Here is a 25145-nt window from a genome sequence, read left to right on the forward strand (position 1 = left end):
AACAAAAAAAAAAAAAAAAAAAAAAAAAAAAAGGAAAAATAAAAAAAAAGAAAAGAAAATGCCTTTAATGTCATGTATGCAGGAGCCCAGGGCTCTTGTTAGAATCTTGAAGGGGCCATCGTCACGTTTGCCTTGAGGGGGCTACCAGCCAGCGAGCTGTCTCACACTGTGTTCAGAGAAAGGGGCTGCTCTGGAAATTTCCAACCTTGCTCCATGGAGGGATCAGTGTGTGCACAGTGCTGGGCATACCTTGGTAGCTCAGTAAATATGTACTAAAAATTAAAAACATAAACTGCAAACCTTTACCCTGTCCTTGGATTTGGAAGGCCCTGTAGACCTTTCTGAGCCACAGAGCACACGTGGGCGCTAGGGACAAGACCAGCTCTGGAAGTGAGGGACGACCTCTGCAGATTCTCTGTCAGAGGGCTATGTGAGAAAGAGATAAAACAGGCCTATAGTCCTGCCACATGCTCTGCAAACTGCAAAGGAAAACCGGGCTATCCAGCAAGGTTGACCGAGAAAACAGAGCAGCACTGTTACAGAAATTCAGAAATCATTTAAAAGACAGACAACTTTACGTTCTCAAATATAGTGAGCAAATGCTGCAAAGCATGACTTCACTTACCCCCAATTTTATATCTTCCTCTGATATTTTATCATAATACTTTTGTGGCTTCTTTTGAAGTGTTTTGATAAGATAATTTTTTTCCAGGTATCTTTCATATGCATCAGCTTATTGGCATCAACGAGTTAGATAATAAATTTAGCTACAATACAGAACTACATTAAACATAATATGTATGGTATAAAGGTCACTGGAACCAAGCTGACATTTTATTGTATTTCAGCATAAAAATACAGGGCAACTTTTGTGGACATTATTATTAATTTGAATTCTGTACATGCAAAGGCATCCAAATATACTATCTTAAAAGAATAAATGCTCAGTCAATGCACAATAATTTTTGGATCAAAGTTCATTACCTCCATGCTGTCCATGAACTGTGTGGGCCACGCTGACCCTTAAGTTTTTCCAAGAAGCAAAATGGTTCAGTGGCCCAGGCTTGGGAAGTTCAGCTGGGTTCAGATCCTGGTCTTCTTCTCCGCAGCTGCATGGCCTCAAGCAAGTCACTTGGTTTTGATGGTTCAGTTTCCTCATCTGTAAAATGGAGATGGAAAGCATCGTACCTAATTTATAGAGTGGTTTTGAGAAGTTAATATACATCAAACACTTTGAACAGTGTCTGGCACATAATAAGCTGTAACTAGCTGTTCTTATTCAAATGGATTTTCTCCCCTGAAAAAAATGCATTCAAGATATTTTGAGGCAGCCTGTGTCCCATGTACCAGACCTGGTTTCTCCCATTTGGCAATGTCACTGAAATGATATTTGAGGACCAGGCATTGTGCCAGGGTAAGGCAGACATCCACTACTCATGGAAGTATCCATGGGTTTTCTGCCATTTCTAGCTATGGGATTCATTTATCACAGCTTTGGGGAAATACTTTACCTATTTTATTTATCTTGTCTGTAAAATGGACACAAAATACTTACCTATTTAGAGTTCATGCAAAATACTTGCTGAATAATTAGCTTACACAGTGTCTAGTATGAAAGAATATTGCGGCCAGTCATGGTGCCTCACACTTGTAATCCTAGCAGTTTGGGAGGCCGAGGCGGGCAGATCACCTGAGATCAGGAGTTCAAGACCAGCCTGGCCAACATGGTGAAACCCCGTCTCCACAAAAATACAAAAATTAGCTGGGCATGATGACGGGTGCCTGTAATCCCAGCTACTCGGGAGGCTGAGGTGGGAGAATCACTCAAACCCAGGAGGTGGAGGTTGCAGTGAGCTGAGATCACACCGTCGCACTCCAGCCTGGGCGACAGAGGAGACTCTATCTCAAAAAAAAAAAAAAGAAAAGAAAAAGAAAAAAAGAAAGGATATTGGAGGTTGGAGGTGAAAAGTAACCTTTGTTACCATCTGTGCTGGAGTTTGGCATACTTCACAAGGGGCTTGCAACAATCTGTTGAAGCGCTATTATTGCATCTGTACTTGGGCATTGACAGGTTGGTCTTACCCACTGGATCCCAGTCATGCTGTAAACGGGGCTTGCTTTGGTCTCTCAGACCCGGCTTAGACCCAGGCTCTGACAAAGTGGGTGAGTTATGCAGCTATTCAGTGGCATCTAATACCCTATCCTGAAGGTCTGCTGTGAACAGGAAGGAGGCATCAAATTTGGCAGTGCCTGATGAGGTGAGGCCAGGACCCAGGAACTTCTGTTCCCTCCCATGCTCAGAAGCAGTAAGTCTTGTTCTATCTGCAAAGCTAGATGCTTAGCACATACTGGGTGCTTTACTCATGATTGCTAAACTTGAACTTGTGAGAAGTCATTTCAAAAGTCAGATCTAGGACCAAAAACACGGTATCTGTCGATATGAACTGTAGATCATGGTTTTCCTCCAGCCCAGGAGTCTCCTTTCAGTAATCGCTTCTTCTCCAAATGTCTGCATTCCCTAAATAAAACAAAGAGGTAAGAGATTTGTTCATTTCAATTCCCACAATACAGCTTACAGTCAAGGATCGGAAGAGTTTTCCAAGTTTAGGTATGTTATTTCTCTGTTCTCTGAAATGGGTACGATACTAAAGAACTTGCTAGGATTTAGTGGAAAGTACTTTCTCAACATTTGGACTGTGCATTTTATTTGAATCATGTCTCTCAAATTCACATTTGTTAATGTTAACGTCAGAGAGTAAATGACTAGAGAGTCAGCACGCATGTCCACAAAGAGATACTCTGATGGGCTCTGGGGGAAATAGTCATTATAACAACATCTAAGGGCAGACAGGAACATTTATGGTCATGGATTAATTATCCTTTTCATGTCTCAAGTTTACATCACTGTGAAAATTCTTCCTCTAAGGTTAGGTGGCAGCTAACGTGAATCCTAACTCAGGTGCTGGATATATTTATTACGGTGGTCTTTCGTTACTGTTTCTACACAAAGTCGAGTGGATATGGACATCCAGAATACTACACATTCTGAAGCAATAAAATCTGATATGCAGTAATATTATTTCCTGCTTCTGTTTAAGATAGATACTTAAATGCTAAGTTACGTTTTATTCAATCTTTAATTTTTTAAAATAATGAATTTTCTCTACCACATTCTCAACCCCCTCCCACTTTTTGAGTCCACCTCGCTGGATTTTGTGAAAACAGATCCTTCACACACAACAGAGAAGGAACTTTCTGGAAGGCTGTGCTCTGGAACTGCCGTCTTCTCTCTCAAGTCAAGTACATTTCTGTCTTTCTTAAAGCTACAAAACTACAACAATGTTTATATTCATATGAAGTATTTCAGCAATTCATAGCCAATTTATCAATGACCACGCAGCTGCAGGCACTGCAGTTTAAAAAAAATATACCAGCTCACTTAGTGTTTACATAGGCTCTGAAAGCCCCACATCCTGGCAGGGGGACGGGAGCCACCGGAGTCATTAGAAAGGTACTCTGGAGCGCCTGCCTGTGATGGCGGAAGGATGTTTGCCTTATAGCCCAACACATCATTAAGGACACAATTGTTATTTAATGTGGCACAATCATCTTTCTACTCTTCATGAAATCCACTTAAGTAATTACCTTCTTAGCTCATTGGCTCTGTGAGCTGCCTGGTTAGAAAGGGTTATATCTAAGGAAATATTAAAAACCGGGCTCACACTGTTGCCCCTTTAAGCTGACTTGTGTTTATTAATATATTCTAAATGAAGATCTTTCTTCCTGCCCTGAAAGAGGGAGGAAACTCCAAGGTAAATAAATGCTCTGGAGCACTGGCAGGGTTTAAAGGGAATAAGAACACATTAGCCAAAGTCTTCTCACTGTCAGCCATTCTTAACAAAGCAGCTGATACCTGCATAATGCCTGCGCTCTTTGTAGTTTCAGTCTGACATCTGTTTTAGCCAATCAATTTTTCATTAAAGTCAAAATGCTGCTTTAAAATTTGCCTTGGCTTTCTCTTTTTAAGACAAGAACAAATTTATGACGAAAATATTCCTTTACAAAACTCGGTGCAATAGCTTACTAAGCTGTGTGGGTCTTCATAAGTGCCATAGTTTTGAAGACTCACTTTGAATAGTCTAGATATTAAGATGGAAGTTTTAAAGAACCCACAGAACTTATTTTCAGAGCACATTTAAATGTCTTTTAAGCAGATTTTTTTTTTATCATGACGTGTCCAAGATGAGCTTGCAGAGATTCAGCATCATTTGAAGAGAGCAGAGCCGAAGTACAGAATTGAAATTACTTGAAAACACACATCTGCATTTTAAACTTTAAACTCCCTTTCAAAATACTCTGTACAATCCATGTTTACTATAAATACAGCGAGGTAAGTCTGAAATACCTTTATCTTATTTGGTAGATCTGCGTTTGAGCCTCTTTGTTTGAACAGAAGTGTCAGCTGTATTTTACTTTATTATATAAAAAAGTTTCAGAATTTAATTAAGGGTCAAGTACCAGCAGTAGATAAATGCAACAGCTAAAGCATATTTCTGATCACTCTGAAGTCTGCAATCATGAAAATTATTATCATTGAGTAAAACTGGTCTCAATGATGGTGACTGGGAGATGGATTCTGTGTTACTCAGCCATCATTTACATAATAATGGGTTCCAGTTTTCATCAGCACCTTTTGTTTGTACAGTGCTTACTGCTACAGTAAATTGTCAAAATGTCATTCCTCTCCAATCAACCAGAAAATATCAACAGTAAACAAGGCACAGGAAGAAATTCTCTGATTAGGAGTGTGGCAGAGGAAGAGTAGAGCTGAAGTCTCCGGGATCGCTTGAAACATGTTATTCTGGTGTTCCCAATAATACAGTGGTACAGATCATGAAAATTACTTCTCTCTCTCGCCACCTCCACCCAGCCCCTTTAATGAAGAAATACCACTCTGCTTCCGAGGTCACCAGGAAACCTCAGGACGATCTCTGGGGAGTAATTGATGTACGTATGTGTCAGTTTTACTCTGTTCCCTCTTACTGGGGATCAGCCTCCCCTTTTTTTCCGGCAGGGTATTGCAGATTAAATGGGGCCAGATTCTCCTACAGTGTTCTTGTCCCTGCTTGGTTCTCTGACTCCTGGCCAGTGGGGTTTCAGAGAATAAAGGAGCTGTGGAGAAGAATTTGGCCCGTGCCCATGCTGCTATCACATGGGGCAGTGTCAGAGAGGCTCCCATCAGCTGACTCGCCAATACTCTTCTTGTTTCAGCTGAACCGTTGCCAGAGCAGGAACTTAGGAGCTGGGGAAGAGCCCCAGGCGGCAGCTAAGTCTTCCACTCTTCGCCTTTCTACTTGGCCATCACTTGAACTCGGAGACCAGGGACGAGGAAGGATGACAGCCAACATTTAGGGCACCGAGCCCAGAGTGCCCAATGACCAGTTCTCTCTCTTTCTGCTTTCCCTGCACCCCAGGCCGCTCTTCTACAACATTTTAAAGTCTGAAAGAGACATGAAATCAACAACTCTTCCTGTTCCTCAGTGAAATCTCCCCAGGACTAGGAAAGGATGAGGATGAATTAGTACCGTATATGCCTTATAACCATTATAGTTACAAAGTATATTAAAATTAAAGACTTCACATTGTGTCTGAAATAAAAATGAATATAGTGGCATCCTGCCAAGAGTCCCAGAAACCACTCTTGTGTGGAATTGAAACATTTGGCTCATATAATACTTAATTTATTTTTATGAAATGACAAGTTATATAAATGTATGTTTAAAACAGAGGGGCACAACATTTTTTTGGTAAGTTTTTTTTTTTTTTTTTTTTTGTATTCTGGCGTATATAGCTACATGGTTGGGACTTATTTCTAAACAGAACAAAAAAGAATATGTTTCTTCCAAAATGGCGTTTTAAAGGTATATGTTCCCCAGATATTTCAAAATATGATCACGCAGTCAGGTTGCTCATGGCAAGGCTCACAGTACCTTCACTGGAAATGAATAAAAGTTTTAAGATCTATTGAAATGAAGTGTTGACATCGGGAAATATTTTGTACTGCTTTCAGGTTTCTTACCATGCACTTTATTTTGCTTGGCCACTTTTAATTTTTTTTCCCCCACTTCTCTTTGAAAATCCGACATTGTCCAAACCCTTTCGATTAAGAAGCTTGCCTGAATGAAAGCTCCGTGCTGCTGTGGTGGTGCATCAGTAAACAGGGGGCCCGAGGAGCGGGCAGCGCGCGAGAAATAGGGCTGATCAGCGGTAATTACCCTGACACCTCATGCAGTACAGGGAATTAACTCCTAGGACTTTGGGCCGAATGAAGAAGAACTTGATGTTTCACGTTGTGAATGCATCAGTGCCTGAACCCATTACCAGTTTAAACGGAGATGGGAATTTACTCTACACTTTTTTTTTTTTTTCGGTTGGGAATGTAGACCGGTGTGCAGAAAATGAGAAAGTAATTCAGGATGCAGAAGGAACTACAATTTGTATTTTTGTTAAAGCTTTTGCCTTCTGATTCTATATCATATCCATGACACATAAATACAAGAGAAGGTCCATGGCAACCATTGTCTTGAAAAGAAGGAGCCCGTTGTCTTAAAGAAGAGGTTAGTGTGTCACCAAAGTAGGTGAAGGTATTCCACGGCAGACCCATAGAAAGGAAAGTGCTCGAAAACACAGAGCAGGAGGGGAAACACAGCTCAAAAGGCAACTAGTTAGCAGCTGCCACTATGACCTTTAACTGCATCCATGGTAACTGGGCTAAAGATGGAGTTCCATTTTATTATTCTCACACCCACAATGTTAAGCCTGTGAATCCCATTGCAATTTAATGGCTGAAATCAGAAGGCAGATCTGTGTTCATTGGACCGGTGCCGATACCCTCTTAGCTAATGAGCGCAATAAACATTTTCATGCCAGGAAACCAGTGCAAGTGGAAATATTATGCCATACAGAAATATATACCCAAACACAAAGAAATGGTCAGTAAAGTCAGTCTTTTATGTATATTTGCATATTCTAGCATTCAAAGCCAATCATCTTTTAAAAGAAGAATAAAAAAAGCTGCTAGACTATTAAAAACTGTGGCATACCACAAAGCTTGTTGTGAATGAGAAATCAGAAGAGTTATGAATTCTAGAGCTAATGACTATTACTGCCTCTTCTATTATTTTCCTTAATGAATCTTATTATTTGTAAATGTGTGCTTCCTTTTATGTGCCTCTAATATACTTCGTGCCTTTTCCCTGACTATAGACTGTACCTCCAGCTGGGGCAAAAACCACTGCAAAAGCAATACCAACTTTTTTGGTAAAGGGAAGAGGTTTTATTATCATTGCTTTGCCTTCACAGCTATTTAGTTCATAGTTCCTTAAGAATTGATGACAACAGTGTCATGTTGTTGTTACACACTTTGCAACCTGCAAGAATACATAGATCATGCCTGCTTGTTTTGAAACCCCAGAAAAAAATGATAATGGGAGCTCATGGCCAGTGAATTAGCCTTTGAATGCGTGCTGCCTCTCTGAACAACTGCTGGCAACTTTTTTTTTTTTTAAACCAAAAACATGTAAATTTAAGTTCAGACTGAGATGGCATCTGAAACTGAGCTCCTCAATTTAAGAAATAGCCAGTTTCAGAGGTTTAAGCATGATTAACACATTGTATACAAAATTTAAACTGTGATTTTTCTGTTTCACTCTCCTAATAATTCTTTTCACAAAACTTTTAACGCATTAAACTTTAGCTATGTAAATGTTCTGCTTGTGTCAAAAGGCTGCCAAGAATTATCCTTGAAACCTATCTTAAATTGCTTCAATAAGGCACAGTATATAAAACTCCATGAGCACCTACAGATAATATAATCTACGGTATTTTTCCTTCCTTTCTTTCAAATTTTTCCTCAGAAATCTTAAAATACTCCCCAACTTTATTTTTGTTAAGTTGTTTTTTGAGCAAAGATGAGGGCTTAATAACTTTCTTTATCAGGAACAATATATTCTTTTCTTAGGGAACAATGTCAGATATCCATTGTGAGAAAAAGCTTTAACTATTTTACTCACAGAAGCTGCTTGTCCTGGAACCTACAAAGGTCAGAGAGAAAGTAATTTGGTTGCTTCTTATCTTTTAAAACAATGCCACTTTTTATCATTATCAGAGAGTTTTAGGAAGGTTTTTTTTTTTTTTTTTTTTTTTTTTTTTTTTTTTTTTTTTTTTTTTTAAAGCGAGACAAAGGAAGTGAGAACTCAGAGACCTGTTTACTTGACTTATAAAAGGGCAGGCAGTGCCTCCATCAGTTAAATAAAAGATGTTCTATCAATTTAGACAATTATACCAAAGATTAAGAGTGTCATGAAGCTGATGAAATCTCCTAGGTAACATTAAAAAATAATATGCTTTTAGATCACATCATATATTAAATGACAACTGCCAATTTTTTTTAAAAAGAGTACTCAAAATTCTTTCCTGAATGACAATGTGAGGTTAAAATACTTTGTTCTTAACAGTTAACTTCATTGACATGACGCTTCTGCTTCTTGACTAAGGCAATTTGGCTAATAAGAGCTTTTTGTTTATTCAAGTAAAAGTGGACTGCGAGATAGAGGATTTTAGAGCCTCCCTGCATCTTTGCTTAATTAAGGCATGCATAGGAAATGTTTTGCTAGCACATTACTTGGTTTAAAATATCTAAATATGGCTTATATTTAAATGGTTACCATCCTCTTGACTTGCCTTTCCCTATTTTATTGGCTCCTGAATGATTGTTTTTCTTATCGTTAGGCTAGGAAAAATTATTGCAAGCTTTAATTGAAGAAGTGACAGTAGTCGCCACAGGAAAGATCAGAAGAAGGACTTACGATGACCTCGTTCCAGACCCAGCTCTGTGGAGGACTAATTGCAGGACCAGAGGTGAATTTCGGTTTAACACAGCTGCCCTTCACAGCCCTTTTCCTCAATGTACACAATAATACCTGCTCCTTCTTGAGGACTGTTACACAGATACCTGCCAGTTATGAGTGATCTGACACATTCTCAACATGGAGCTAGGGAAACCAAGAATCATTCAGTCACCTAATCTAAACAACATATTTGTTATAAAGTTCACATCTGGGTAGAAGATATCACCAGTCGTCTCAGCCTCAGTAAAGGCTCCTCCCCTCTTCTTGGGCCCAAGGAGTGAAGGGAGAGGCCCTGCACTCTTCTGACCACCCAGGTTGAGTTTGGGCCTGGGATCTAGGCTTTGGTGAGGAGCTCTAGGGGACCAGGGTATAAGCGGAGATACCATCAGCCAGCCAAGACTCTCTCATCTCTAGGGAAGCCTGCTGTCCTCACCTGGCTTTAAATCATACTCCCTTGCCCAAATCTGCCTTCTGGTCCTCTTCTGCCTCCACCTGAGCCTTCCAGCTCCTGGCGCAGTTTCACATTTGACCCTCTGTGCTGCCAGGCAAAGCATCAAGTTCTTCTGTGTTATTGGTGATAAGGCACAAAAAGCCCATTGTCAGTGTCTACTTTTCAACTTCTGTTGAAACCCACAGGGTTCCTTTGCTCATGTAGAAGATGTCAAACCACCATCACTATTATCAGCAGCATCAGCAAGAACAATACTCATTTATCAAGCTTTTACTCTGGGCATATCATAAGGACTATCTCATTTAATCCTTATAGCAAGTCTACGAGAAAACCAATTCTGAGAGATAAAGTAAATTACCAGAGGTTACAGAGATAGGAAGTTGTTTGGTTGAGCTGTAATTCCCAGAAAGAGCAACAGTGATAATGTAAATATAAGGTTTGGTTGCATTTTTTTTTTTTTTTTGGTACAGATACTAAGGTCTAAGGACACTTAGCTAGCCAGCCATGCTATTTGTGGACTTGGAAGATGGGCTTGCTTAGCTAGCCATGCTATTTGTGGACTTGGATTCTTTTCTAACTGATTTTCTTCTGACGATCCTAGAACCCTTATCAACTTGAGTGCTTAGAGGTATGGGAGAGAGAGGATTGGGTAGTAGATGCCCTCTAAGTTATGTCTGTGGGCTTGACTCTTGATCCTTTAATACTTACTGCAAAACATTGATGGTGGTTTTTGACTCCAGCATTCCTTGTGTCGTTCCCAGCCTGCGAGATGTCTGTGAATGACTTCATGTAGTAACCATGTGCTGTTTTATCTCCATGACCTGCTTTGTAGTGAGAATTCAAAAGTGTATCCATTGGATCAACTGACAAATTTTGGGGGCCTCCTGTGGCAAAATCGTTTTACTAGATGACTTCAACAGAAAAGGGATGTGGAAAAGAAATGATCGCAAGTTTTTCAGTTGAGGTGGGATACACAAATATGTATGTGTTATTCATAAATACATATTACCCCTCACTCTCCCTTCAAAGAGAAATGTTAGGAAAGTAGGATACAAAGATGGTAATACATCAAAACACTTTTTGGGTGCTTAGGAAAAAGGACTTAGAAATAAAGGTATACTTGACTTTGCAAACATGTCCAACATGATTCAAAAACCACTACAAGGCCCACATTAATATGAAGCTTTGTCCTCCCATCTGCAGCCTCAGTCTGTGTACAAAAGCGTGGACCATATGATGGTCGGAACAAACTGGGATTGCAATCAGGCGTTTCCTTCAGAGCCAGAAACTCTCCAGAGGATTGGTGAGAGGAACAGTTCTGATTCTAGAAGGGTCTTTTGCAATTACTCACTGTATTCTGACTGCAGGGGAGAGAAAGTCATATTGCAGAAGACTTGTGGGAAGAAGGCAGGCAAACAGTAAAAAAGCAATTCTCGAATATATCAGTTCTCAGACTATGGATGATGACAGGAGAAATGAAAGCAACATGTGTCAAATGTGGTACAATGGCAATCTCACACTAGAGAAATGGGAAAGCACAAACAGTAATCGGAAGAAACAAAGAACAGTTGAGAATTATGAAATTGTTTTACAAGGGATAAGTCAACAGTGTGGATGGAATGGAGGAACACACAAGCAGTGGACCCAGGTCTTTAGGTAATATTAATAAACAAGGCAATTTACTTATTTGTTGGTTTAAAATGGAATTATATGGGAAGAAAATCAAATAATAATTCAAAATAAAAAAACTATCTCATCCTCAAATAAAAACACAAGTCTTCTCATCAAATAATATACAACCAACCAGTTCTAGTCAATGTAGAAAATGTATTGAGAGTTAGTACCATACATTATTTTATAGTGGATGTCAAGAACATTTTTTCAATGTTCTTTAGATTATCTTGGTTTTCACTTGAGCTAAAATCCTAACCTCTAAGTAAACTGTGAGTCTATTTTATATACATATTTACCATAATAAATCAACTATACTAGAAGTGAGTTTTATCCTGACCTGGGAGTCATATTATTATATGACCTATGGGATGAAATGTGTAATCTCTTAATAAATCCACTTTATCATTTTGCTTTTTCATTACTTTCTTCTTGTTCCTAAAAATATAAGTCAGAAAGAGCTGCAGTATAAATGCTATGTAGTATTTTAGGGGGAGAAAGTATTTTTTGAGGAGACATGGTACATTGAAGAATGATTAAGAATTGTTTTATATCATAAATCACTTGATTATTTACTTGATTTATTAAGATATGTTAAAAGATCTATTATCTTATCAAAAATGACTTCTACCTGTTGTTGATGTTAATCTCTTGCATGTTTCATTAACACTCTGAGTCTGCTGAGCTGTTCGTGATGGTAGGCATTAGACACATGTGGCTGATTACATTTTAATTCTTTAAACTTAAATACAATAAACAATTTAATAGCATTGACCATGTCTTAACTGCTCACTAGCTACATGTGGTTACCATGCTAGACAGCATAGATGTAAAACCATTCCATCATTACACAAAGTTCTATTGGAAAAAGCCGCACTACGTTCTTAATTTGAAAAGTGGAGAAATTTCACATCTTAATTAATTATGAAACAATTTTTTCCCCTTCATGTGAAAACAGATTTATTGCTGTTAAGTACTATTCCAGCATTGTTGTATTTCTGCAACTATAGGCAGGAACGGGACAGAGCATTATTGATTTTCAACAGTGCTAACTCCTCAGGGTTTTAGTTTGCCTTTTGCTTGTATTTTCGTTTTGTTGATCTCAAGATTTACTCTCATCTTAAGATATTTTGAAATGGGAGAATTGGAAGTTGAAATGTAGAAATACAAAGTGAAAAATGTTTTGTAAGATAATTTTGTCAGTATGTTTCATAAGTCTTGAAACAGATCCTGTTATGTCACTTTCAAAAGAATGCTACCTCAAATGTCCTGATTGTGTGTCCCCAAATATTCAAATAGTGCTATTAACAATAGTGAAAACAGTTATTTTAGTCTTATTTTCGTCTATTAGGAATAAGCTCATAATATATTGCTAAACAAGAAAATCAGATTACATAGAAAGTATCTACAAAATGATATACCAAGCTATACAAATTGCTGGCATTGGCAGTATAGAAGAAAAAAACTATGCAGGGATATATGCATTAGAAAAAAAATGGAAAAATGAATATCAGGAAAGTAATCTTTTTTCCTCTGGTATTTGCTTTCTTTTGTGCTTTCCTTAACAAATTCTTCTTTTATTTTCGTTTTTAATTGACACATAATCATTGTACATATTTATGGGGTGCAGTGTGATGTTTCAATACATGTGTATACTGTATAAAAATTCAAATCAGGGTACTTAACATATCCATCACCTCATACATTTATTATTTCTTTGTGATGAATCCTCTCTTCTAGCTATTTTGAAATATACATTATTGTTAACTACCATCACCCTACCCTACTGTGCAATAGAACTGATAGAACACCAGAAGTTATTCCTCCTCTCTAACTGTAACTTTGTACCACTGACCAATGTCTCCCCATGCCCTCTTCCACCTTATCCTTCCCAGCCTCTGGTAACCATCATCCTACTCTCCACTTCCATGAGAGCAAATTCTTTGGATTCCGTGTATGAATGAAATAGTATACTTGTTTTTTTTTGTGCCTGGCTTATTTCATTTAACATAACATCCTCCAGGTTCATCCATGTTGCCACAAGTGATGGGATTTCTTTCTTTTTTATGACTGAAATTATGTGCTATCAAGCTTCTGTGTCAAGACTGTGGCCTGATTGTGTTCTCAATATCACAGCTGGCATGCAAGGACCACTTACGGTGTTTTAGTGCTTTGTATGTGTGATCTCGTTGAATCTTGCAGCAATAATTATTTCTATTTTGTAGTTGAGGAAGGTGAGATAAACAGAGATTGAGTAATTTTCCCAGGTTCATGTAGGTTGTGTGTGATTAAGCTGAGATTTGAACTGAAACAACCTGACTCCAGAGCTGCTACTCTGAACTTCAGCATCACTGAAGCCACACAAACAAATGTCTATCCGTGACAGAAAAAAAAAAAAAAGAAAAAACTCAAAGAGGAAATTGCTCAATAACAAGGTAAGTCTCCTAGCAGACCAGTAAAGAAACATAAATGCAAAGTTCTCAGGCTAACTGGGATTCCTATTGGACTTCACGTCTGAAGTGTGTAAGAATGAACAAAATTTTGCTACTGCAGATAACAGGGCCCAAAGATACTTCAAGCAAATGAGGGGCGGAAAACTGGGATTACTGCTTGATAAAGGTCTGGAGTGGATCTCCCAGGTTGGTGAAATAAAAGGGAAAAACCTGGTCCCTGCTACTGTCAGGGACTATAGTCACGTGAAGCTGTATGCCCAAAAAGAAGGAAGACATTGGCATCAGTCTAGTATCAAGAACCAAGAGCAGCCATTCCCTGAAAAGAGTGTTTCAAATACCATTGCAAGGCAAGAAGCGCCTGTGACCACTGTAAAACTGGTCCTAGAGTCAAAGTTCCAGGGATGTCGCTTAGAATGCCAAAAACAAAAAACAAAACAAAAACAATGTTCTGCCCTAAGAAAGAGCAGGAAAGGGGTGAACTGCAAACAATAAAATCAAATATTTTACAGATGATCTACAAATCAAAATTTCAAACTGTGTTAAAGAATTCTAGGCCAGGCACAATGGTTCATGCCTGTAATCCTAGCATTTTGGGAAGCCAAGGACTGAGGATTGTTTGAGCTCAAGAGTTTGAGATCAGTCTGGACAACATGGTGAGACCACATCTCCATAAAAAATAAAATTGTAGTCTGGCATGGTGGTGCACCTGTAGTCCCAGCTACTTGGGAGGCTGAGGTGGGAGGAGCATTTAAGCCTGGCGGATCAAGATTGCAGTGAGCTGTGGTTGCACAATCGCACTCCATCCAGGGTGACAGAGTGAAACCTGTCTCAAGAAAACAACAAACAAACCAGAAAAAAAAAAAAACAAACCAGAATCCTAGTGCTAAGAAAGAGAGCCAAGATACCAACAATCCAAATATAAATTCACTATAGATAAAAATCAAAATAATAGGACAATGCTGGAAAAGATTTCAGTATGTTTATGAATCATGGTAAAATAAATAAAAGAACAACATATGTAACAAGAATAATAAATTGCAAAAGACAGAAATTAAACAAAATGTATTTGTGTAAAATAACAAGTTGGAAATCTTGGGGCAAAAAAGTAGTAATTCACAAAATATACTAAATTGAAATAAATTCTATATTGGACACATTCACAAGGGAATATAAAACTGAGAGATAGTACTGAGGATTTCATTCAGATTACTCCTATATTTGTATCATCTATCTATCTATTTATCTATCTATCTATCTATCTATCTATCTATCTATCATCTATTTCTATGTACCCATACATGTATATATATACACATACATATAGAGATATAGGTAGATAGGTATTCTCTCTATATTTCTATAATTAATTTGCTGTGAAGAAAAAATACATATATTTATATAAATGTAAATTTATGAACTTATAGAAGATAGGTCAAAAGACTCTAAAGTAGGTCAAACAGGATTTCCAGAAAAAGAAAAAAGAAGAAATGGTGAAGTAACATTAGATAAAATGATGGCTAAAAATTTTTCAGCATTGATTAAAGAGATGTGTCCTTAGATTAAAAATGCCCTTAAAAAAAACAAAACCAAAAACTTTAAAATAAGGAGAAAATAAATCTCCATTTAGAGATATCACAGTGAAACAGAATCACATAAAAGAGACCACCAGAAAGGAAAGATAGTTTAACTTAAGTTCCAACAGGTGGCTTCTCACTGGCAATAAATGATGCCAGAAGACGATGGTTGGATTTCTTCAGTACTATCAACCCTAAATTCGATAACCAGCTAATTTATTAATCAGATAAAAAGAGAAATATTTTTTAAAATTCAGAATTGTGAAGATAGGGTTTAATACTTACAGCCCTAATTTTAAAAAATTACTAATGACCTCTCCAGGAAGAAAAATAAAATTGAGAGGAGTTGGATGGAAAAAAAAATAGTAAAACCAATAACGTAATTGACAAACACACTTTGTGTGTCAGAACACTGTTTAATGTAAAACAGATTGCTGTTCAGTATATAGTTAACGTGAGCTAAGTCTCCTGTCTTTTTCAGAAAGGAAATAGAGACATCAAATAACCATTGATCTTATCAGAAACATTTGTAGTTAATAGTCTGAGGTTAATTTAAAAGAGAAATATATAAAGCTTTATCAAATGAATTAGCATTAGAAGTAAAGAAAAAAGGTACAAAGAATTGCAGTAAAACTAGTTCCAAATATATTAGAAATTGCAATAAATGTTATAAATTAAAAACATTTCTTACAAGATTGACAGTAGCCATTGAATTTTTTTATTATCATTATGTTTTGAGACAGAGTCTTGCTCTGTTGCTAAGGCTGGAGTGCAGTGGCCTGATCTTGGCTTACTGCCAACTCTACCTCTTGGGTTCAAGTAATTCTCCTGCCTCAGCCTCCCGAGTAGCTGGGATTACACGTGCCCACCACCATGCCTGACTATTTTTTGTATTTTTAGTAGAGATGACGTTTTGCCGTGTTGTCCAGGCTGGTCTTGAACTCCTGACCTCTGGTGATCCACCCACACCTCTGCCTTCCAAAGTGCTGGGACTACAGGTGTGAGCCACCGTGCCTGGCCAGAGTGAATTTTTTTTTTTTAAGTTATCTTCTGTTTATATGAAAAAAAACCACATAGAAATATTGGAAATAAAAGAACAGAAATAGATCAAACTTACTTCCAAATGTTGGTACAGCAACATTTGCTATCAGACAAGAAAGAATTTATGGCAAAATTCATGATTATAGTTAAAGAGGAACATTGCATAATTTTAGTGGTTAGACACACAAACTGTTCAGGTGAGTATACATCTATTTTTAGAATTTGAAATAACTATGACCTTGAAGGTCAGAGGATGGGGGAATCCATCCTCTCCACTTCCCTGAACACCCCTGACCTCAACACGTTCTATGAGATTAACTTTTTTTTCTCCTGAAATCCCTGCTATTTTGATATTCAATTTCTATGAGTGGAAGGAAGAAGTAATTCTCTTTCCGATTTTATTTTTTATTGTTGTTATAGTTTAACTCTCCTTACTTAGTTGTAGGGCACTAGAGAAGGCGATAAAAAGCATGTACAATGAAAATGAACAAGGAAAAAATGCAGAAGTTTTTTCTAAGGTAGAGGAGACGAGTATTCACATTGGAAGACAAGGCAACTCACTAGACAGGATACACGGTGTGGAGGATACATGGTGTGGAGGATACACGGTGTGGAAAAATGCCAGGGTCATGGTTGGGGGAGTAAACTTCCTTTGTTGAGGTAAGGGACTTCCATTGGACTGTGGGAGAACGAACCTCAGAGTGGGGAATCTCAGTGTGGTAAACACAGGCCAGCCCAAGTCCACCTTCTCGTAGAACCACTGAGACAGAGGGATTAGAGATTAAATTGCTGTTGGACGCTAGGATGGAAAAGGAAATAAAGTATGGGTTTAACAGTGCCTTCATTTAAAAGCTGGAATATGGATGCAAATCGTATTAGAAAAGGGTCAGACAAATCTTGCAAACATTGCAAGAAAGGTGTGAACTGAAGTCCTTCTTGGGACTTCAGAGGACTCTGGTCTTCAAGCAGAAGAGAAAGAGCGTGGTTGCAGAATATTAAATCTAAAGAAAAGATGCTTGCCCATGACTTAATAATACTTTCAAATTGAAGTATCATCAGATTCAATTGAGAGCATTGTAGCAAATGTGCAGTAGACAAGGTATAATTCTTAATATTTTAGAACTAGATAGTCCCTCACAATAGCTCAAAATTTAGAATATAATTTTGGTCACGGGAGCATGTGGTCTTTTGCCAAGCTGAGATGGAAGACTAAGGGTTCTAGGTATTCTATTCCATCTGTTCCTGGTATTTACAAAGCTGAAGTGACTTAAATTGGAGCTTCTCTGATTCTCATTTGAATGTTGCTTGAATAAGTGGAAAATAGCTAAACGGGAGAAAGTCTGAGCAGGACTTTGGATTCCCACACTGGATTTTACATTAATATTTTAAATCTTTTGATGTGGATTAATATTCTGTTCTGTTTTGAGCTTTCTCCTTTACCCTGTTTTCCTCTCCAGATCCTTCCAGAAGAACCACAGCCATTGTTGATGAATCTGGGTGGGGGTAGAGCTTGTCTGCTAAAGGTGATGCAGACACAATCACCCTAGTGTAAACACCATTCATGCAACTGCAGCCACCACCGGGGCCACTGGCCAGAGCACCACTTCCCAAAGCCCAGGTAAATGTATTTCCTTTAGCATGACAACCCTGGCAAGACGGCGGAAAACCAAAACATAACTAGCTTTTGACACAGCCATTTTATTGGAAATATTCAGTTTTTTATTAGAAGCCATGAAGATGTTTTTGATTTTGTAGCTCTCAATTATTGTACATTTAATATAGAAAAACCAGTACCTTTCAAAAAGCCTGGTCACTCTTGCAAAAAATGTAAATATAGGTTTTTAAAACATACATTACTTCCAACAATTAATGAGCTATTTGATTAACAGTAATTACATGGAGTTTATTGTTGATTTTCTTTTGTGTGATAATTCTACATATTTTTTTGAAGTGCCCTTTTATGGAGGAAGGGGAAGAAATTTCCTTTTGCCTGGAACAAAATGGAGCGGTGTAAATACTTCCTGTAAAATAAGGAAATGTGATTCAAATGACTTGAGTTTGGGGATTACTGAGAAATTCATTAAAACAAATTCTGAACTCAGTAAAGGATTGTGTGGGATACTTTAGGTGGCAAATATATTTGTATTTTGACCTTGTGGTCAATTCTCAAACTTTAGCAGCTATCTTAGTGTTTGTTTTATCAAGGCAGACTCCCGGGAATAACCATTTTTATGTCTTTCAGATACTGCAGCAGCTATAAATAGCTTCGTAGCATTACATTAGGTGAGACAGCCCAATATCCCATTGCATGAGCAATGTGGAATTTTGAATAAAAAGTAGTTTAAATGGCATTTTGGTTTCAGTAGTGAAATTAAAAGCAAGAAACAAATCACAGAAGAGGGACAAACAGATGTTACTCTGATAGTTGGATTCCTTAGAAAATTGACTATAAATTCCATGAAGATAATTATTAACACTGGATTATATAATCAGCATGATTTGGCTGGTTATCTACAAAGTCATTAAAGAGTATAAGAAGAATCAAATGTATATTGTGTACCAAGCAGGAACTGCTGTTGGTCTTTGTTGAAATTCCTTCTGCAAATCTTTTTGTATAACTTAATTAGCAAAGTTAAAATTAAGATGAGGCTCCAGTGTGTTTAGATAAAACAATTTCTATGAGAGGACACTTCATTAAAACATTTAATAATGCAGCAAACTCTCAGTTATCAAAGAAATCTCTTTACAAAAACTGTTTTTGCCAGTGAATAAAATGATTCAATCTAAGATATTTATTCTGTTCAAGAAATATTCAAATTTTGCCTTTACTGTGGGTTCACATTCCAGGTGCCTGTTATATGCTCTGCTGACATCACTGATTTCTAGTCTTTATAACAATGCTGTCCCTTAGGATGTATTTAATACAAGTTTATTGAGTATCTACTATGTGCCAGGCACTATTCTAGGCTCTACGGGAGCAGCAGTGAAGAGGATAAAGTGTTTACTCCCATGAGGCTCGCATTCTGAGAAACGCAACAAGCAAGAAAACTCATAAATAACAGATATTTAGTACATTCACAGAGTTATGCAACCATCACCACAATTTCAGAACATTTTCATAGCTCCCAAAGCAAACTCTGCTCTCTTTAGCTGTCATCTCCAATCCCCCTGCCTCAACAGCCCTAGGCAATCACTAATCCACTTTCTGTCTCTATAGATATACGTATTATGGACATTTCATAAAAATGAAACCATATAATATCTGGTCTTTTGAAATCAGTTTCTTTCACATAGCATAATGTTTTCAAGATTTATTCACATTGTAGCATGTGTCAATATTTCTTTTTTATTGTTGAATAACAATCCGTTCAGTGGATTTTATTTATCCATTCAACCATTGATGAGCGTTTGCATTGTTTAAACCTTTTTGCTATTAAGAATAAAGTGGCTATGCACGTTCCTGAACAAGTGTTTGTGTGGACATACATTTTCATTTCTTTTGAATAGATACCTAGGAGTAGAATTGCTGGGTTACTTGTTTAACGTGTTGGGGAACTGCCAAATTATTTTCCAAAGTTGCTGCATCATTTTACATCTCCACCAGCAGTTTATGAAGGCTTCAATTTCTCCACATCCGCCAGCATTTGTTATTATCTGTCTTTTTTATTACAGCTATTCCTAGTGGTTGTGAAAAGGTGTCTCATTGTGGTTTTGACTTGCATTTCCCTAATGACTAACGATGTTGAGCATTTTTTCATGGGCTTATTGGCCACTTATATATCTTCTTTGGAGAAATGTTTATTCGGATCCTTAGCTTATTTTTAAATTGGATTACTAACCTTTTTGTTGTAGAACTGTAAGAATTCTTCACTCTCTCTCTACAGTCTAGGTATGTCTCTTATCAGCTACATCATAGGCAAGTATTTTCTACCATTTATTCTGCTGTCTCTTTGCTTTCTTGAAGACGTCCTTTGAAACATAAAAGTTTTCAATTTTTATCAGGTAAATTTGATCTGTTTTTCTTTGTGCTTTTGGTACCATATGTATTGTTTGTGATTTTGGTACCATATCTAAGAAATCATTGCCCAATCAGAGGTCACAAAGATTTACTCCTGTGTTTTCGTCTAACAGCGTTATAGCTTTAACGCTTTCATTTAGGCCTTTGATACATTTTGGGTGAATTTCTGTGTATGATATGAGGTAGGAATTATGTGCTAATTTTGATGAAGTGTTTATTACCCCAGGAAGGGAATACATCTTCTTTTAGTAAAAGTGTTTTGAGAAGGATAACGTTCATTTATTAAAAACTATTTTGCTTAAACCAGGCACTTTTCTGTTAATACAATAGAAAAATCCTTAGTTTTCAAGGAGGTCACATTGTCCACTGACAGATGTAAACAAACAAATAAATATAACAAAGTCAAGTGGTGTAGAAATGATAAAAAGGGCAGAATGGTGAACGGGTGGAGAGTGCTGAGGGTGTTGTTTTTATTCTGAGTTGCCAGAGAGGGCTTCTTGGGTAAGGTAATATTTGAGCAGAGACTTGAAGGAAGTGAGAGAGTAAGAGCTGGGGATCTCTGGGGGAAAAGCATTCCGGGTGGAGAGAACAGAGTGCAAAAGCCCTGAGGTTGGAATGTGGCCCCTGCCACCCACCCCATGCCTGTGGAACAGCCAGGAGCTCAGTGTCACTGGAAAGAGGAGAGGAGTGACGGTCTGGGAAAACTGAAGACATGGGGGGAGCTGAATCACGTGGGCCTCATGGATCACGGTAGACATTTTGGATGTAACGTGGATTGAGACTGGAAGACTTTGGAGAGTTTTGAGCAGAGAGACCAGATGAGCCAACTTATGTTTCAGGAGGGCCACCTTGGTGCAAGCTGGAGAATCGTTTAGAACCAATTAGAAGGCAATAATTCAGGCTAGAGAAGATGAAGGCTTGATTCAAAGTGGCATGGCTGGGGATGGTCAGGGGCTGGGCATATTTGGATGATACAACTTGAGACATGAAACAAAGTGAATAATTAGGTATATTTCCAGGTTTTTGGCCTGGGCAGCGAGTCGTCATTAACTAAGATGAAGGAGAGTACAAAAGGAGCATATCTTGAGAGAGAGAGGTAGGGGTTCAGCTTGGGGCATACTAAGATTGAAATGCCTAGTTGATGATATCCAAGTGAAAATGTCAAGTGGGGAGCTCAGTACAATTCTGGCTGTGAGAAGACAGTTCTTAGCTCTTAGCTAGAGGTGTAAATCTGATGCTAACAGCATAGCGTTGGTGATTTTAGCCTTGGGACTGGATTCTGTCACCTAGGAAGAGAGAAGGATAGAATTGGAAAGCATCAAGAAGTGGTTCTTGCGGCATTCCAATGGTCCATTTCTACGCTGAAAGAGGAAAAAGAATTGGCAAAGAAGTCCTGGAAGATGTGACCAGTAAGCTAGGAGAACCCAGAACGATGCCATCATTGGAGTGGATTCAAGGGGAAATTGGAGGGAAAAGGAGCAGTGAGAGCAAGACGACAATGTTATTTAGGCTAAACAAATATTAAATGACTACTTCCTATGTGCCAAGAGTTGTTTTAGAGACAAGTCAGGGAAGAAAAGAGACCCAAACCTAACCTTTGTGAGGATGACATTCTAACAGGGGGAGAGAGACAATGAAATGATAGGTGTGCAAATTACACAGTACTGAAAGGTAATTCCTGCTTCGGAAAATATATTGAATAAAGATCATCAGGTGGGGAGCTTGGAAAGTGGGAAGACTGCAATTTTAAGTAGGATGGTTGGGGTAACCTTTATTGCAAAGGTGGCATTTGAACAAAGACTTGAAGGTGGTAAAGGAGTTAGCAGGTCCCTGAGAGAACACACCAGACAGAATTTGCCCCTGTGCCAGGGCTGAATGGGCCTAAGGAGACAAAAAACAAACAAACAAACCAAACCAAAACAAAAGAAAACAACAAAAGTACCAGTATGCCTAGAACAGTGTGAGTGAGGAAAGCAGTATTAGGAAGCTTGAGTGGAAAGATGACAAGAGACCTGAATGTTAAGGTCTTGCAAGCCATCATAAGGACTTGTGGGAGGGAGCCATTGGAGAATTGCATGGAGGAATGGCATGATTGGATAGCCTAATGGGTGGTGGACAGGCCAGACTCTGGTCATATACATATTTAAGAGACAGGGTCTCACTACGTTGCCCAAGCTGGAGAGCAGTAGAGTGAACCCGGCTCACTGCATCCTCAAAATCCTGGGCTCAAGAGATGCTTCCACCTCAGCCTCCCAAGTAGCTGGGACAACAGGGGTGCCCTCCTACACCTGCCTAATATTTTTGGCAATATTTTTGTAAAGATAGGGGTCTCACTATGTTGTCCAGGCTCCCATCATATTTTGAAGATAAAGCTTATCAGATTTACCGATGGCTGTGGGAAGTGGAAGTAGTAAGGAAATTCAAATTGAGTGTGCAATTTTGACCTGAATGACTGGAGGGTTTGGGCGGCCTTCACCTGAGATGGGGGAAGATGCAGGGGAAACAGGGAGGAAGTAAATGTTTTTGTTTATTCAGTTACTATTTATAAAATATTGAAGTAATAAGTTTTCAGGGAATTTTTACTTAGTCAAACATATTTAGCATTAACAGTCTACTGAATTTAACTTCTTAGTATTTCCTAGGGCCGTTCAATATTTCATGATTTTTTCATGTTAATCTGGTATCATCTAATCCTGTGACAAACCATGAGAATTTTCATTTTAATAGTACGTTCTTGACATTCAGTGGTAACTAAATGAAATTTTGTAGAATCTGTTTTTATGTCTATTTTTTGATCTCCCCAATTTGAATTTTGAATAAACAGGCATCTCTGTTTATTTGTAATTCATGTTTGAGAATGATTCATGCTCTTAAGACGTAACCAGCTTTGGCTTGAAAAATTAAATAAGCCTTTTAAATATTTAAGCTGTATAGTTTTGTACTAAATATAAAAGTTAAATAACCAGAAAGTTCACTTTTGCTGTGATAGCTTCCATTTGTAGCTTACAGTTCTGCAGTGGATTTTGTATTGACCGCAGTTACATGTCTGTGCATTTGCCAACTGAAATGAACAGCATGCTTAATTTTTCAGATAATGTAACCTAATGAATACACACGCCCAGTACATTTTTTTATTCAACTGAAGTGATTATAAGGGTGCGAAACACATTTGACCCTGTCTTTGTTGCTCTTATAAGTCCCTGTTTTACAACACAATACCTGAGACTTAGGAATGTATTTATTTATTTATTTGAGATCGAGTCTCGCTCTGTCGCCCAGGCTGGAGTGCAGTGGCGCAATTTTGGCTCACTGCAAGCTCCGCCTCCCGGGTTCCCACCGTTCTCCTGCCTCAGCCTCCCGAGTAGCTGGGACTACAGGCGCCGCCACCATGCCAAGCTAATTTTTTGTGTTTTTGGTAGAGACGGGGTTTCACCGTGTTAGCCAGGATGGTCTCCGTGTTAGCCAGGATGGTCTCGATTTCCTGACCTCGTGATCCACCCGTCTCGGCCTCCCAAAGTGCTGGGATTACAGGCGTGAGCCACCCGCGCCGGGCCGGGACTGAGTAATTATATTATAAAGCAGAGAGCTTTCTGTAGCTCATGGTTCCACGGGGCGGGAAGTTCATGGGACATGGTGCCAGCATCTGCTCAGCTTCCGGTGGGGGCTTTTGTGCTGGGTGGTAACATGGACGAAGGTCAACAAAGAAAGAGCAAAATCCGAGGGGGTCCTCCCTTTGTAATAGCCCCGTCTCAGGGGAATCAGTTTATTCTCACGAGAAGTAATCCAGTCTAAGGAGAGCAGAACTCACTACCATGAGACCCATCCCAGGCCATTCATGAAGGAACCCCCCCGCCAATGACCGAAACACCCCCACCGGGCTCCACCTTCCCCACCAGCACGCCGGGACCACATATCAACATGAGATTTGGTGGGGTCGAGCTGTATGTAAACCGTGGAACACCTGAAGCTCAAATATCACATTCCACTGAGGCGTGACCTGACTCCCCAGGGAGCTCGCTGGTGGCTCATTGAGCAGTCCTCTCATAGCAGTCACGATATATCTCGATTACAAACATGATCTCCTTGTATTTCAATTATACGCTTGCCCGTCTGTCCCTCTGTTCTGGCAAGTGCTCCCAGAGCAGAGAGCCAAGACTTATGTACTTCGTGGCCCCCCGAGTCTTAATGGTTCCTGCTATGGGGAAGACGTGCAACAGATGTAGAAAGATGTAGAGAGAATGCATACGTTCATAAGTGGGCAAATGCTGCAAACATTTTTAACACACACAAATGCTGTATCCGAACTCTCTTCATGGAAAGTTCAAACAATAACCAAAAAGCAGCCTCTCTCCAATTTTTCACTGAAGCAGAGTCCAGGACTTGTGAGACCAATTGCGGCATTCCTCCAGGGCTGCTAAGGAGCCTGAAGAACTGAGGAGAGAAAACAGGGCACAGTCACTCCAGCCTGAGTGCAAAAGTAGATGAAGCTGTCCCTTCTCGGAGTCGTTCTTTTCCATTCTTGGTATAGGAGTCAAAGTTTCTTTGCTGGGCTTCACTAGAGGTGATAATTCTATAAAATAATATGCTTAGTTTTTCAGATAACATAACCTAACTAATGTACATGCGAGTAGGTCATATTCCTTTTTGGCCACTCTAGCACAGATTTCTCCCAAAACATTTGGGCAGTGAACAAAAGCTAAAAAACTGCTCCTCTCTGGTGCTATAAAAGATAGCCTTTGGCAGGCCACGCAGGCCTTTATAGACAGCATCTTGTCTTCACAGCCGCACCTCCTTTTTTGAGGTCACATCATCAGCATTCTGAGTACTAGAGTACCTATTTAGGACACAAGAACATGCAGCTATCAAAGAATTTGCACGGAGCACATGGCTAGTAAAAAAACAACAAAAAAATCCCACTGTTCTAGGATTTCTCCATCGATTTGAGGGAACCAGGGAATTCTCTAGCAGCCATAGTTAAGGGTCACTTTAGCAATTGGAAACAATGATCAAGCAGCAAATTGTTGGCAG

The 25145-nt window shown here is 38.7% G+C and overlaps 1 long non-coding RNA gene across 1 annotated transcript in view; it reads right to left on the bottom strand.

Moving 5' to 3' along the window:
• LOC111542248 overlaps positions 1–25145 on the bottom strand; it is a 77461-nt gene that overhangs the window by 4065 nt on the left and 48251 nt on the right. The window contains exons 2-3 of the long non-coding RNA XR_002731493.1: positions 2083–2518; positions 985–1159 (exon numbers count right to left, since the gene is read on the bottom strand). This is a non-coding gene — a long non-coding RNA (uncharacterized LOC111542248). The remainder of the gene's footprint in view (positions 1–984; positions 1160–2082; positions 2519–25145) is intronic.

This window comes from Piliocolobus tephrosceles, chromosome 15, assembly GCF_002776525.5.
Source record: "Piliocolobus tephrosceles isolate RC106 chromosome 15, ASM277652v3, whole genome shotgun sequence".
Lineage (NCBI taxonomy): Eukaryota > Metazoa > Chordata > Mammalia > Primates > Cercopithecidae > Piliocolobus > Piliocolobus tephrosceles.